The following is a 12,295-nucleotide window of genomic DNA, read 5'->3' as shown; positions in this document are numbered from 1 at the left end:
ACAGGTCCATACTGCACTATACTGGTTCATACTGGTCTATACTGGGCAGGGCAGGGGAAGGTCCCACCTGCTCTGAAGAAACTCATACTGGTCTAAACGGGTCTGAACTGGTCCCCACTGCTCTATACTGGCCCATACTGATCCTTACTGCTCTATAGAGTCTCATACTGATCAATACTGGTCTGAACTGGTCTGTACTGGTCTGTACTGGTCTGTACTGGTCAGCATAGGGAGAAGTCTCTACTGGTCCGTAGATATTCATACTGGTTTATACTGGTCTGTACTGGTCTGTACTGGTCTGTACTGGTCAGCATAGGGAGAAGTCTCTACTGGTCCGTAGATATTCATACTGGTTTATACTGGTCTGTACTGGTTTATACTGGTCTGAACTGGTCTATTCTGGTCGATATTGGTCAGGGCAGGGCTGTCACAGTGCAACCAGTCTGAAGCTGCCCCCCTGATTCAACCAGCCTAGAAGTAAACAAGTCCCTGAGTGAACAAGGATAGGTTGGATTCAGTTCTATACAAGGACCCTCAGCCAATGTCATTCAGTCCTAAATGCAGACCTATCATTGGCCAGGGAGCTGGACGGTGCTAAGACCCCAACCAATCACATGTGTAAGCGAGGGAAATTTGAAGCTCCTGTAAAAGGAGCTGCGAGAATAAACCTGAGGCTGTTTGTCACAAGGACCTTGGAGAGTTGGGCTGTTTGTATGTCGCCGATGAACGGCCCCCACTGTGATACGCAGTAATCCACGAAGTGATGCGACTCAGCCATTTTCTGTGTACAGAGCAGGAGAGACTGAACCATGTAGGAGCCGGAAAAAGCCAGTAAGGCAAGAAACCCAGACATTGAAGGAGGTGAGAATTAACATTAAGGCTAAAAAACTGAATGGTGTAGGAGTCAGAGAAAGAAAAAAGCTGAAAAACAGAAGGAAAACCTCACCAAAGAAAGAGGCAGATTAACCTCCATAGAGGAACAACGAGTCATTAAAGTATGAACTTTTATTTTACTTCAACAAGGAGAAAAGTATGATCAGCAAGCTCTGAAAGCCACTGTGGATGTTATAAAACTTTTGATGTTTATTTCAAACTCTCATGTTCTGATATTTCTCTGATGTTTTCCAATAAAATCACAGCATAACCTTGCAAGCCAAAGGCTCGTCGGAAGCAGAAGATTGTCAATGGTAAGACAATCTGCCCATCACCTTATTCCAAGACTCAAATATTTACAACCCATGAGTAGTAATGTGTGTGGTTTTATTTGAAATAGTTTTGAGTTGAATTGTTTACTGTTTGTAATGTTAAGTTGGAACTTTGTAACTTCTAAACATTAAGCCTGTGACATGCTAACCTAAAGAATTGTAATGCTGGTGGTTTTGCCTGACAGCTTGTGAATGTGAATGTCACAACCCCAGTGATACATGAGGTACATCACTAGCTGTGGGAGACTGGGCTTGCTGAGTTGGGTGGAAAAAGCCTTATTCAATTAGGCTCATAATTTAATTTTTTAGTCTAACCAAGAGGGTGAGTTGTCACATTGCAGCTGATCTGAAACTGCCCCCTAAACTCAGCCAACCCAGAAGAAAACCAGTCCCTGGATAAGGCAGAGATAGGCTGGAGTCAAACCCAAGCAAAGACTTCAGCCAACCCTGTTCAGGTTTAGATGCAGATACAGCACTGGCCAGAGAGCAGGGCAGAGAGAGAACCCATCCCATCAGCTGTCTTAAGCCAGGAGATTCAAACCCCCTATATAAAGAGGGTCCGAACAATAAATGAGGCAGTTTGCCACAAGGACCTTTGAGAGATCGAGTTGTTTCTGTGCCTCCAATGAATGATTCCCATCACAACACGTATGAGTGTAACTTTGTGTTTCAGTTGTGGAGTGGGATGTGATCCTTGGATATGGTGTGAGTGTAAAATCTGTCATGAGAGGTGGCACTGCACAGCAACACTAAAGAGTGCCTGGGGCCAGGAGTGGGAAAGAGTGGAATAGAGAGCCAGGAATTGGGCATTAATTTTTTTTAAATTACTGTAGGAAATAGTGTGTGGGAAAGTAGCATTTGCTTCCAGGAGCCTGAACAGTACCTGAGAAGGACCGGGATAATACATGTGAAAGGCATAGAGTCAGATTTGCTTGGAAATTAGGAAAGAAGGAAAAAACAAAGGCATGGGGACAGTGCCAGGATAAGCTGAGAAAATGGGACACAAAGCAAACAAGGAGAAAACCCCCAGGGGAAAGGGGCACAGGGAAACATCCATGGATACACCTCTAAACAGCCTCCTAGGGATAAAAATGGCACTGTGGCTACGTAACCCTGACACAAAGAATGAAAATAGAATCCAAATGAAACATTATTATATGAGAAAATAGACTAAACAGGAGATAAGATCTGATCATTTATCATTGATCTGATCTGGCCAAAATAGAGTTCCTTTGAGGGGTGGATGTGCCAAACTTTGAATATTCATGTGAATGCCAAAGAACCAGTCAGTCAGGAAAAAACTGATTCTGCTGCCAGTTGGAAGGGCAAGGTTTCCCTGGGGGAGGCAAACACATTTAAATTAAAAGACATTAAAACCTGGGACCCCTTAGAGTATCTGTCCCCTCCATATCTGCCAGCACTTGATGCACCCCCTGATGGACCAAGCCAGGATAACAAGGACAGAGCAGTCCAGCGAGAGGAATGGAAAAAATGAGAACCAAGCAGTGGCACTAAACCCCCTCTGGGAAGTGCCATTGGGTGGGGCACACAGGGAATTAGGTTTGTCACTGCCCCACTTAATTCCTCCAAAGTGAGAGCATTTAAAAAGGAATTAAAAGTTCTATGTGAAGATCTGATTGGATTAGAAGAACAAGTAGACCAATTTTGGGACCCAATGTTTATAACTGGGACAAAGTGCAATCTAGAATTAACCTTTTGTTTACACCTGAGGAAAGACAAATTATCCAACTAGTGAGGATGTGGATTTGGGAAAGGGAACCTGCACACCACGGACCCCATGGGGAGCAGAAAATGCCCCTGCAATGCCCTGATTGGGACCACCATAACCCCAGGGAAAGGTAAAACATGGAAGATTATAGAGCATTAATTATCAGGGGAATTAGGGAGGCTGCTCCACCAACTCAGAACGACCATAGGGCATTTGCTGAACAACAAAAGAAGGATGAGACTCCAACTGAATGGCTGGAGAAGCTAAAAAGAAATACGAGACAATACTCAGGTATAGACTGATACAATAGCTGGACAAGCTTTATTGAAGATAATCTTTTTCATGCATGCTTGGCTGGATATAAGGAAAAGCTGCAAGACTGGGGGAATGGCAGGATAAGGGATTGAATGGCCTGTTAAAGGAAGCCCAAAAGGTCAATGTACAGAGGGAGGGATGATGAGAAAGCCAAGAGGAAAGCAAAGATAATGGAGCCACTATTGATGAGGGGAACCCGCGTGCAAGGAGCCACCCCCAGAGGGAAGTGAGACTCTGTCAGGGCAAGGCAAATGGGACCAGGGAGAGGAGAATGGGACAGAGCTCCCTGGGGCAGAGGCCCTAAAAGGGAAAAGGGCAATTGAACAACTGAGGCTCAATCTGTCACCAGCACAGGGAAATTGGGCATTGGAGGTGAAACTGCCCAGGGAGGGAAAGGGACCTGAAGGTTTTTGAGGAGGCTTGATAAACAGTCTGCTGTACCTATGGTGGAAGGCTGCTTCATTCATCCCCCCAACCCACCGCTGAGTGGCCTTGAGTGGCCCCAGAGTGTCCCAAGAGCGACCCCAGTGATATGACCCCAGGAATTCCTGTCAGGATTTGGGGCAAATGTAATGAAAATTCCCAGAAAATTCCCCAAACTCGTCTCAAATCTCACATAGGGAGGAGGGAGTGGACAGGTGACACCAGTGATGTCCCCAGTGATTTCACCACCCTTGATGGCATCACAGTGGTGACATCACTGTCACCACAGCAGCGTTGGGATGTCCTTGATGGCTTTTTGGCACTGCTTGGCCACCGCAAGGCCACTGAGGTCACCAGGGCCACCAGCGGAACTCGAGAGAAGTCTGCGGATGTCCCCAAGTGTTCCCAGCAGGTGACATGTGGCCAGGCGGGCGCTGGCCTCCCACAGCCGCTCAACCTTGGCCACTACAGCTACCAAGGCCTCAGGGACATCAGGGGATGCCTCATTTGTCCCCTTCAGGGCGGCCTCGATGTCCCTGAGCCAACACTGCAGCTCCCGGGGGAACGCGGTGGCTTTGTCACACGCAGCCACCAAGCGCTCCAGCAGCCCCAGGGCTGCTTCTGCCCGCTGTCCCCTCCTGGTGGCAGCCCCCCCCTTGCTTCTGGCCACCACGGCATCTTCCATGGCCTTGGAGGCTGCCTCCATCTCTTTGCTGGCATCCGCCAGCCGGGCCTCGTGCGCTGCCTCCGCCAAGGCCATCTTCTCCTTGTCCAGGGCCAGCGGCAGCTGTCTGGCCTCAGCCACCAGGTTGTCCTGAGCTCTGCCCCAGCAGGTGGCCTTGTCCTGCAGGTCTCCAGCCAGGGCGCTGCTGGTGCCCGCAGTGGTGGCCTCGGCAGTGGCTGCATCCCTGCACGCGTCACGGAGCTCGGTGGCCTCTCAGGCCAGCCAGGCACAGCTGTCCTCAAGTGTAGCCACCGTGTCCCGCCAGGCACTGGCTGCGGCTGTCACATGGGCCCAGGTGGCCCCTGGGGTGGCCCCAAAGGCAGCCAGGGCCTCGGCCAGGGAGGCATCACCAGGGCGCTTCAGGGTGTTACCTCCCTGGTCCAGGGTGTCCCAGAGGTGATCGATGAAGTCCCCAGGGCCGTGTACAGGGCTTCTGGGTGCACGCTCAGCAGCACATCCCCGTATGGTCCAGCCACAGTGGCTGCCAGCTCACCAAGCGTGGCCACCACATCCACCAGTGCCTCCAGCAGCTGTGGAGGGGACAGGGGAGGTGATGGAGACCTCATGGAATTCTTAGCCTCCTGGGATGGCCTCTGTCCCCTCCTTGGGTTCCCCTTTGTCCCCTCCCTGGAGGGCTCTGCTCTCCCCTCTGTCCTTTTGTCACCTCCTCGTCACCTCTGCCACCCCCGCCACCCTCCATTTGTTCCCCCCTGCCACCCTCGGTCCCCTCCACCCCTCTGTCACCTACCCTAGTCCTGCCACACCCCTGTTCCCTTTGCAATCCCCTGTCCCCTCTCCCTCCCACCCCCCACACCACACCTGGATTGCCGTACCTCAGGGGCTCCATGGCCTCAGGGGACAGGATCGGGACACGCCCGGGGGACACTTGAGTGACACACAGGAACTTTGCACGGCGGCAGTACACAGGAAGAGGTGACGTCACACCCCTGGCCCCGCCCCCCCACCTGCAGGGTGCCCGATGTCCCCCTGATGACCCACACGACACCCCAATGTCCCCTCAGGGTCCCCACATGGCCCTAGTGTCCCCTGAGTGTCTCCAACAGGACCCCAATGTCCCCTCAATGTCCTCAACAGGGCCCTGTTGTCCCCCAATACACCCCCAGTATCCCCTAAGTGACCCCAACAGGGACTCAATGTCTTCCCTGATGTCCCCAACAGGAGCCCAATGTCCCCAGCATCCCCTCAGGGCACCCAACAGAGCCCAGATATCCCCCCCAGTGTCCCCAACGTGACCCTGATGTCCCCTGAGTGTCCCCAACAGGCCTTGATGTCCCCCCCATGTCCCCAGCAGGGCCCAAATGTAGCCCGGTGTCATGTTGGGGACACTAGGGGACACTGGGATCCTGTTTTGGACACTGGGGAACATCAGGGACATTGTGGTGACCCAAAAGAGGACAGGGGATCAGGAAGGCCTGGGGGTCCCCAAGGGAAGGACACAGGGGTGTGTCCAAGGTCCCCAATGTCCTTCAGGGTGTCCCCGTGCCCCAGCGGTGACAGTGCCACCCCCACGTCCCCAGCCTGTCCTTCCCCCTGCCCCACCAGCACTCTATGGGCTGCCTCCAGCTTCCGCATCACCTCCTCGTGACCCTCCCGCCATTTTGCCAAGCACTTTATGATGTTCTTGAGTGCCAGGGCAGCGCTGGGGAAGCCCTGTCCCCTTGTCCCCCATAGCGTCACCTCCCTGTCCTGGGTGACAGAGTCCACCAATCTCCCCAGCGCCCACGTCACCTCCTCCAGCTGCTCCAGCACACCCGCGGTGACCTCGTTGGTGGCTGCGGCGGCCTCGGCGCTGGCCCTGGCAGCTGCCACCTGCCGGGCGCGGTCATGCAGGCGCAGGGCCATGTCCCGCTGGTGGCCCGCAGCAGTGGCCAGGTGACGCCGTGATGTCCCCAAATCCCGCCAGGCCACCTGGCAGGACATGGCCACCATGGCCAGGACCAGCAGCAGTTGATCATCCTCGGTCACCCCCAGGGCAGTGCGGGCTGAGTCCAGGGACACTGCAGGGACATGGGGACACCGGACATGTGGCACCAGGGATACGGCAGTGCCACCTGTCTAGTGGCACCAGATTGGTGGCACCAGGGGCAGAGCAGTGGCACCAGTCCCACCTCAGTGCTACCAGCCCAGTGTCCCCAGGACTACCCCAGTGTCACCACCCCAGTGTCAGCAGCTCCATCCCAGTGCCACCAGTTCTGTCCCACTGTCACCACCTGAGTGCCACCAGCCCAGCGTCACCAACACAGTTGCAGGACCAGTGTCCTCAGTCCTGTCCCAGTGCCACCATCTCAGTGTCCTCAGTTCTATCCCAGTGCTTCCAGTTCAATCCCAGCGCTTCAAGTGTCAGGCCAGTGCCACCACCCCATTGTCCCCATACCATTGTCACCATCCCAGTGTCACCAGATCCATCCAAATGTCACCATCCCAGTGTCCCCAGTGTCCCCAGTTCCCTCCCAGTTTCCCCAATCCTGTCCCACTGTCCCCCATCCTGTCCCAGTGTCCCTGTCCCAGTGTTCCCAGTTGTATCCCAGGGTCACCAGTTCCATCATTGTGCCACCAGCCCAGTGTCTCCAGTCCTGTCCCAGTGTGACCAGTCACCTCCCACTGTCCCCAGTTCCAGACCAGTGTCCCAGTCCTGGTGTCAGCAGCCCAGCACCGAAGGGTTGATCTGGTGTCACCACCCCAGTGTCACCGGTTCCATCCCAGAGCCACCAGTTCCATCCCAGTGTCACCACCCCAGTGTCCCCAGGGCTGTCCCAGTGCAGCCAACCCAGTGTCACCAGTCCTCTCCCAGTGCTACCAGCCCAGCATTACCATCCCAGTGCCCCCAGTTCCAACCCAGTGCTCCCAGTGCCAGTCCAGTGCTCCCAGTTCCAGCGTAGTGCCACCACCCCATTGTCCCCATACCAATGTTACCATCCCAGTGTCCCCAGTCCCTTCCTGATGTCGCCATCCCAGTGTCCCTTCCCAGTGTTCCCAGTTCCATCCCAGTGCCACCAACCAAGGGAGTCATCCCAGTGTCACCAGTCCCATCCCAGTGTCACCAGTGCCACACATGGCACCAGCCCAGTGTCACCAGTTCAATCCTAGTGTCTCCAGTTTCACCCCAGTGTCCCCCATTCTGCCCCAGTGTCCCCATCCCAGTGTCACCAGTGCCACCCCAGCTTCCCCAGTCCTGACCCAGTGTCCCCTATCCCGTCTCATGTCCCTGTCCCAGTATTACCAGCCATGTCCCAGTGTCACCAGTTCCATCCCAATGCCACTAGTTCTATCCCACTGTCAGCACCCAATTGTCCCCAGGGCTGCCTCAGTGCCACCAGCCCCGTGTCATCATTCCAGGGTCACCAACCCAGTGTCCCCTGTTCCCATCCCAGTGCCACCACACCCGTGTCATCATTCCAGTGTCACCAACTCAGTGCCACCGCCCCATTGTCCCCATACCGATGTCACCATCCCAGTGTCACCAGTCCTGTCCCAGTTTCCCCAGTCCTGTCCCAGTGTCCCCATCCCAGTGTAACCAGTTCCATCCCAGTGTCCCCATCCTGGGGCAGGGGAAGGTCTCTATTGGTCGGTAGGGCTCCAAACTGGTCTGAACTGGTCTGTACCGGTTCCCTGCATCCCCTGCTGCCCCATGATGCTCTACACTGGTCCAAACTTGTCTATACTGGTCTGAACTGGTCTATACTGGGCAGGGCAGGGGAAGGTCTCTCTTGGTCTGTAGATATTCATACTGTCCATTCTGGTCTGAACTGGTTTATACTGGTTCATACTGGTCTGAACCGGTCCCCAAAGTTCTGTACTGGTCCATACTGGTCTATACTGGTAAGGATAGGAGAAAGTCCCTCCTGGTCTGTAGAATCTCACACTGGTCTGATCTGATCTGAACTGGTCTGAACTGCCTCCTCCTGTTCTAAAAAGATGTATACTGGTCTAAACTGGTTTATACTGGCCTAAACTGGTTCATAATGGTCTCTACTGGTCTATGCTCATCCACACTACCTCCCACTGCTCTAAACTGCTCCACACTGCTCTATACTGATCAATGCTGGCCTATAATGGTTTATACTGGTCCATACTGGTCCATACTGGTTTTTACTCACACACGGTCCCACACAGCACCATCAGCCCCATGGTCAGCCCGTGCCCAGCGCTGGCACCTCCGTGCCCGTCGCTCTTCACGTTCCAGCGCCGCTGCCTCCTCCTCAGCCTTGGCCCCGATCTGCCGCAGCCGCTGCTCGTCCTCGTCCCCCAGGGTCCCCAGGGCCACAGCCGGGGCCACCGCGGCCTCCCGGGCCCCCTGCAGCCCCTCCCGGGCCACCCGGGCCTGTCTCAGTGCAGCCTCGGCCTCAGCCAGTGCCGTGGGGATGCTGTCCGGTGTCCCCAAGGCCTCGGCCAGGGCCACCAGGGCCTCCAGGGCCTGGTGCCGTGTGGCCACCGCCGGGGCCACCTCGGGAGGGAGGGCGGGGGGGACACCTGGGGACAGCAAAGGGGGGTTAGGGGAGGGGGGGAGGGGTTTTGGGGGTTCGGGGAGGGGAGTTTGGGGGGTCGCCAGTGGGGTTGGGGGGTTCTGGGGGAGCTTTTGGATGGTCCAGAGGGGTATTCAGGGGGTGGCCCAGGGGGGTTGGGGTGTCTCAGGTGACATTTTTGGGGCATGGGGGGCCCCAGAAGAATTTTGGAGGATACTGAGGGGGTTTTTGGGGGTCCTGGAAGGGTTTTGGGGGGGGTCCACGTGGGGTTTTGGGGGTCCCAGGTGAGGTTTTGAGGGTCCCAAGTGAACACGAGGCACAGCACAGGGTAGTCAGGGTGGACAGAGGGGTCAAGGGAGTCCCAGGTGAGGTTCGCAAGAGACTGAAGGGGTCCCAGGTGAGGTTTTGGGGGTCCCAGGTGAGGTCTTGGGGCTCTCAGTCAAGGTTTTGGGGATCCCAGCTGATGTTTCCCAGGGATTTGTGGCTTCCCAGTTGAGAATTCTCAAAGATTTGGGGTTTCCCAGATGCCCAGGTGAGGATTTGGGGGAGTCCCAGGGGGCCAGGTGAGGATCTCAAGGGACTCCCAGATGAGATCTGGGTGTCCCAGATGAGAATTCACAAGAATTTTGGGTTTCCCAGGTGTCCCAGGTGAGGCTCCAGGGAGGTTTTGGGGTTCCCAGGTACGCAGGTGAGATTCTGGGGGGTTCCACCTGAATCCCCCCAGGAATTTGGGGAGTCCCACCCCCTTTATCCCCCTCCCCGGCCCCTCTGAACTCCCAAGACTCCAGAACTTTCCAGTTCTCTTTGCCCTCCCAGCTGCAGCCCTGGGGATTCCCAAACTTCACCAAATCCCCCCCCAAATCCTCCCAGATCCCCTCGGGTGCCCACTGGGGGTGACCCCGGGGTTTTGGGGTTCCCACCTTGAGCTCCATCCCCGTCCCCATCGAGAGGCTGCGGCCGGAGCTCTGAGGGCAGAGGGCGTCGAGGCTCGGAGGAGGGAGGGCCCCACGCCCTGATCCTCCCCCGAGGGGCAGAACTGGCCCTGCCAGGACCTCAGGGAACCTTTCGGGGCTGGCTTTAACCCCTCGGGGCCTGGATCCATCCATCAGGGCTCCATTTCCCTGCCAGGACCCCAGTGACCCCTCAGGGCCCTGATTTCCCCAGACAGGACCCTGATTTACCCCCATTCATCCTTTCAGGACCCCACTTACTCCTCAGGGCATTCATTTATCCCTCATGAACCATTTCCGCCTCAGGACCCCATTTATCCTTCCAGGACCCCATTTACCCCCTCAGGGCCCATTTACCCCACACAGGGCTCTGATTTCCCCCGCCAGAACCCGGATTTGGAATTGGTTTTGGGGATTGTTTATGAAGATCCGGCAGGATTTGGGGTCTGGGATTTGGGATTGTTTGAGGACCCAGGATTGGAGATCTTTTAGGATCAGATTTGGGGTATCTGGCAGCATTTGGGATATGGGATTTTCTGGGATCCAGGGTTTGGGATTTGAGAGCATTTAGAATTGGTTTTGAGTGTCCAGTAGGATTTGAGATCTTTGAGTGCTTTGAGGTTATTTGGGATCCAGGATTTGAGATCATTTGGGACTATTCCTATCAATGGAGGGCCCTGGGGGGTTCTGAAGGGGGACATGGTGAGTGTGGGGGGAGTCCCATGGATTGGGGGGTCCTTGTCAGTGGGGGTGTCTGGTGAGTATGAGGGGATCCCACAGATGGGGAAGGGGCAGTGAGTGCGGGATCCTGGTGCACTGGGGGGGGTTCATGGACCAGGGGAGCCCAAGCGCTTTTAGGGGTTGGTGAAGGGCGGGTCCTGGTGCGAGGGGGGGCTCAGTAAATTGGTGGGGGTCCCTGGTGATAACAGGGGGTCCTGGCTGATAACGGGGGGGGGATCACAGGGTCGAGCCCTAAGGGACCCCCCGGTGTTGGGGACCCCCCCTGTGCTCCCCCAGCGCTCAGAGACCCCGGTCTCACTCTTGGGCCTGCCCTGGTCCCGGTGCTGTTCCCAGGGGATTCCGCAGCTCTGGGGGGTCAAAGGGGAGGGGGCAGAACCCCTAGGATGGGTGGGGAGGCACAGAGGGGGTTCAAGGCCCGGTGCTTGTGGGGGTTGGTACAGGAGAGGGGGGCTCAGCCCCAGTCCTGGAGCTCGATGATGGGGGGAGTGCTGTCAATGCACGGGGGTGTCCCAGTGCCTGGTGGCACCTGAGTGTCCACAAGGCTCCCCAGTGACATCATTACCGCAATGACATCACAGCAGTGACATGACTGTCCCTGCAGCACCGTCAGGATGTCCTCGATGGCATTTTTGGTACTGCTCAGCCGTGTGGGCTACCGGGGCCACCGTGGCCACTATAGCAACTGAAGAGGAGTTTGTGGATGTCCCCAAGTGTCCTCAGCAGGTGACGCGTGGCCAGGTGGGCGCTGGCCTCCAACAGCCCCTTGGCTTCTGCCACTTCGGCCACCATGGCCTCTGGGACATCGGGGGATGCCTCATTTGTCCCCTCCAGGGTGGCCTCAATGTCCCTGAGCTGGCGCTGCAGCTCCCGGGGGAACGCGGCGGCCTCGTCACACGCAGCCAACCAAGCGCTCCAGTGGCCCCAGGGCCACCTGTGCCTGCTGACCCCTCCTGGTGGCCACTCTCAACCAGCTGGTGGCCACCATGGCCTCTCTCATGGCCTTGGTGGCCGCCTCCCCCTCACTGGTGACCGCCGCCAGCCAGGCCTCAAGCGCGGCCACTGCCGAGGCCACCTCCTCCTTGGCCAGGGCCACCGACGGCCGCTGGGCCATGGCCACCAGGTTGTGCAGAGACGTCCCCCAGCGGGCGGCCTTGTCCTGCAGGTTCCAGGCAGAGTCACAACGGTGGCTGCAGCAATGGCAGCAGTGGTGGCTGTGTCCCTGCAGGTGTCACGGAGCTCGGTGGCCTCCCTGGCCAGCCAGTCCCAGCTGTTCTCGAGACCTCCAACGAGTCCCACCAGGCCACCAGGCACTGCCCGCGGCTCTCACATCGGCCCAGGTGGTCCCAGGGTGGTGCTAGGGCCTGACCCAGGGAGGGGACACTGGAGTGGCCCAGGAAGGTGACAGCGTGATAGTTGAGGGTCTTATGGAGGTACCAGGTGAATCTCCTCAGGTTTGCACTCAGGGACTTTGGGGACACGCGCTGCCACATGCCCCTCTGTGGCCTGGTCACAGTGAACTGCCACCTTGCCCACGGCCACCACAGCCTCCAGGCACTGGGAAGGGAACAGGAGAGGTGTCAGGGACCTGGTGGCACTTGTGGCCTCCTGGGGTGGCCCCTTTGTCCCCTCCCTGGAGGCATCTGCTGTCCCCTCTGTCTCTTCGTCAGCCCCTAATGCCATCTGCCACCCCCCGCTTTCTGCCCCGCTGCCACCCTCGGTCCCCT

This window comes from Melospiza melodia, assembly GCF_035770615.1.
Source record: "Melospiza melodia melodia isolate bMelMel2 chromosome 7 unlocalized genomic scaffold, bMelMel2.pri SUPER_7_unloc_1, whole genome shotgun sequence".
Lineage (NCBI taxonomy): Eukaryota > Metazoa > Chordata > Aves > Passeriformes > Passerellidae > Melospiza > Melospiza melodia.
The sequence above is the reverse complement of the archived record's forward strand: the minus strand, read 5'-3'. Positions refer to the sequence as shown.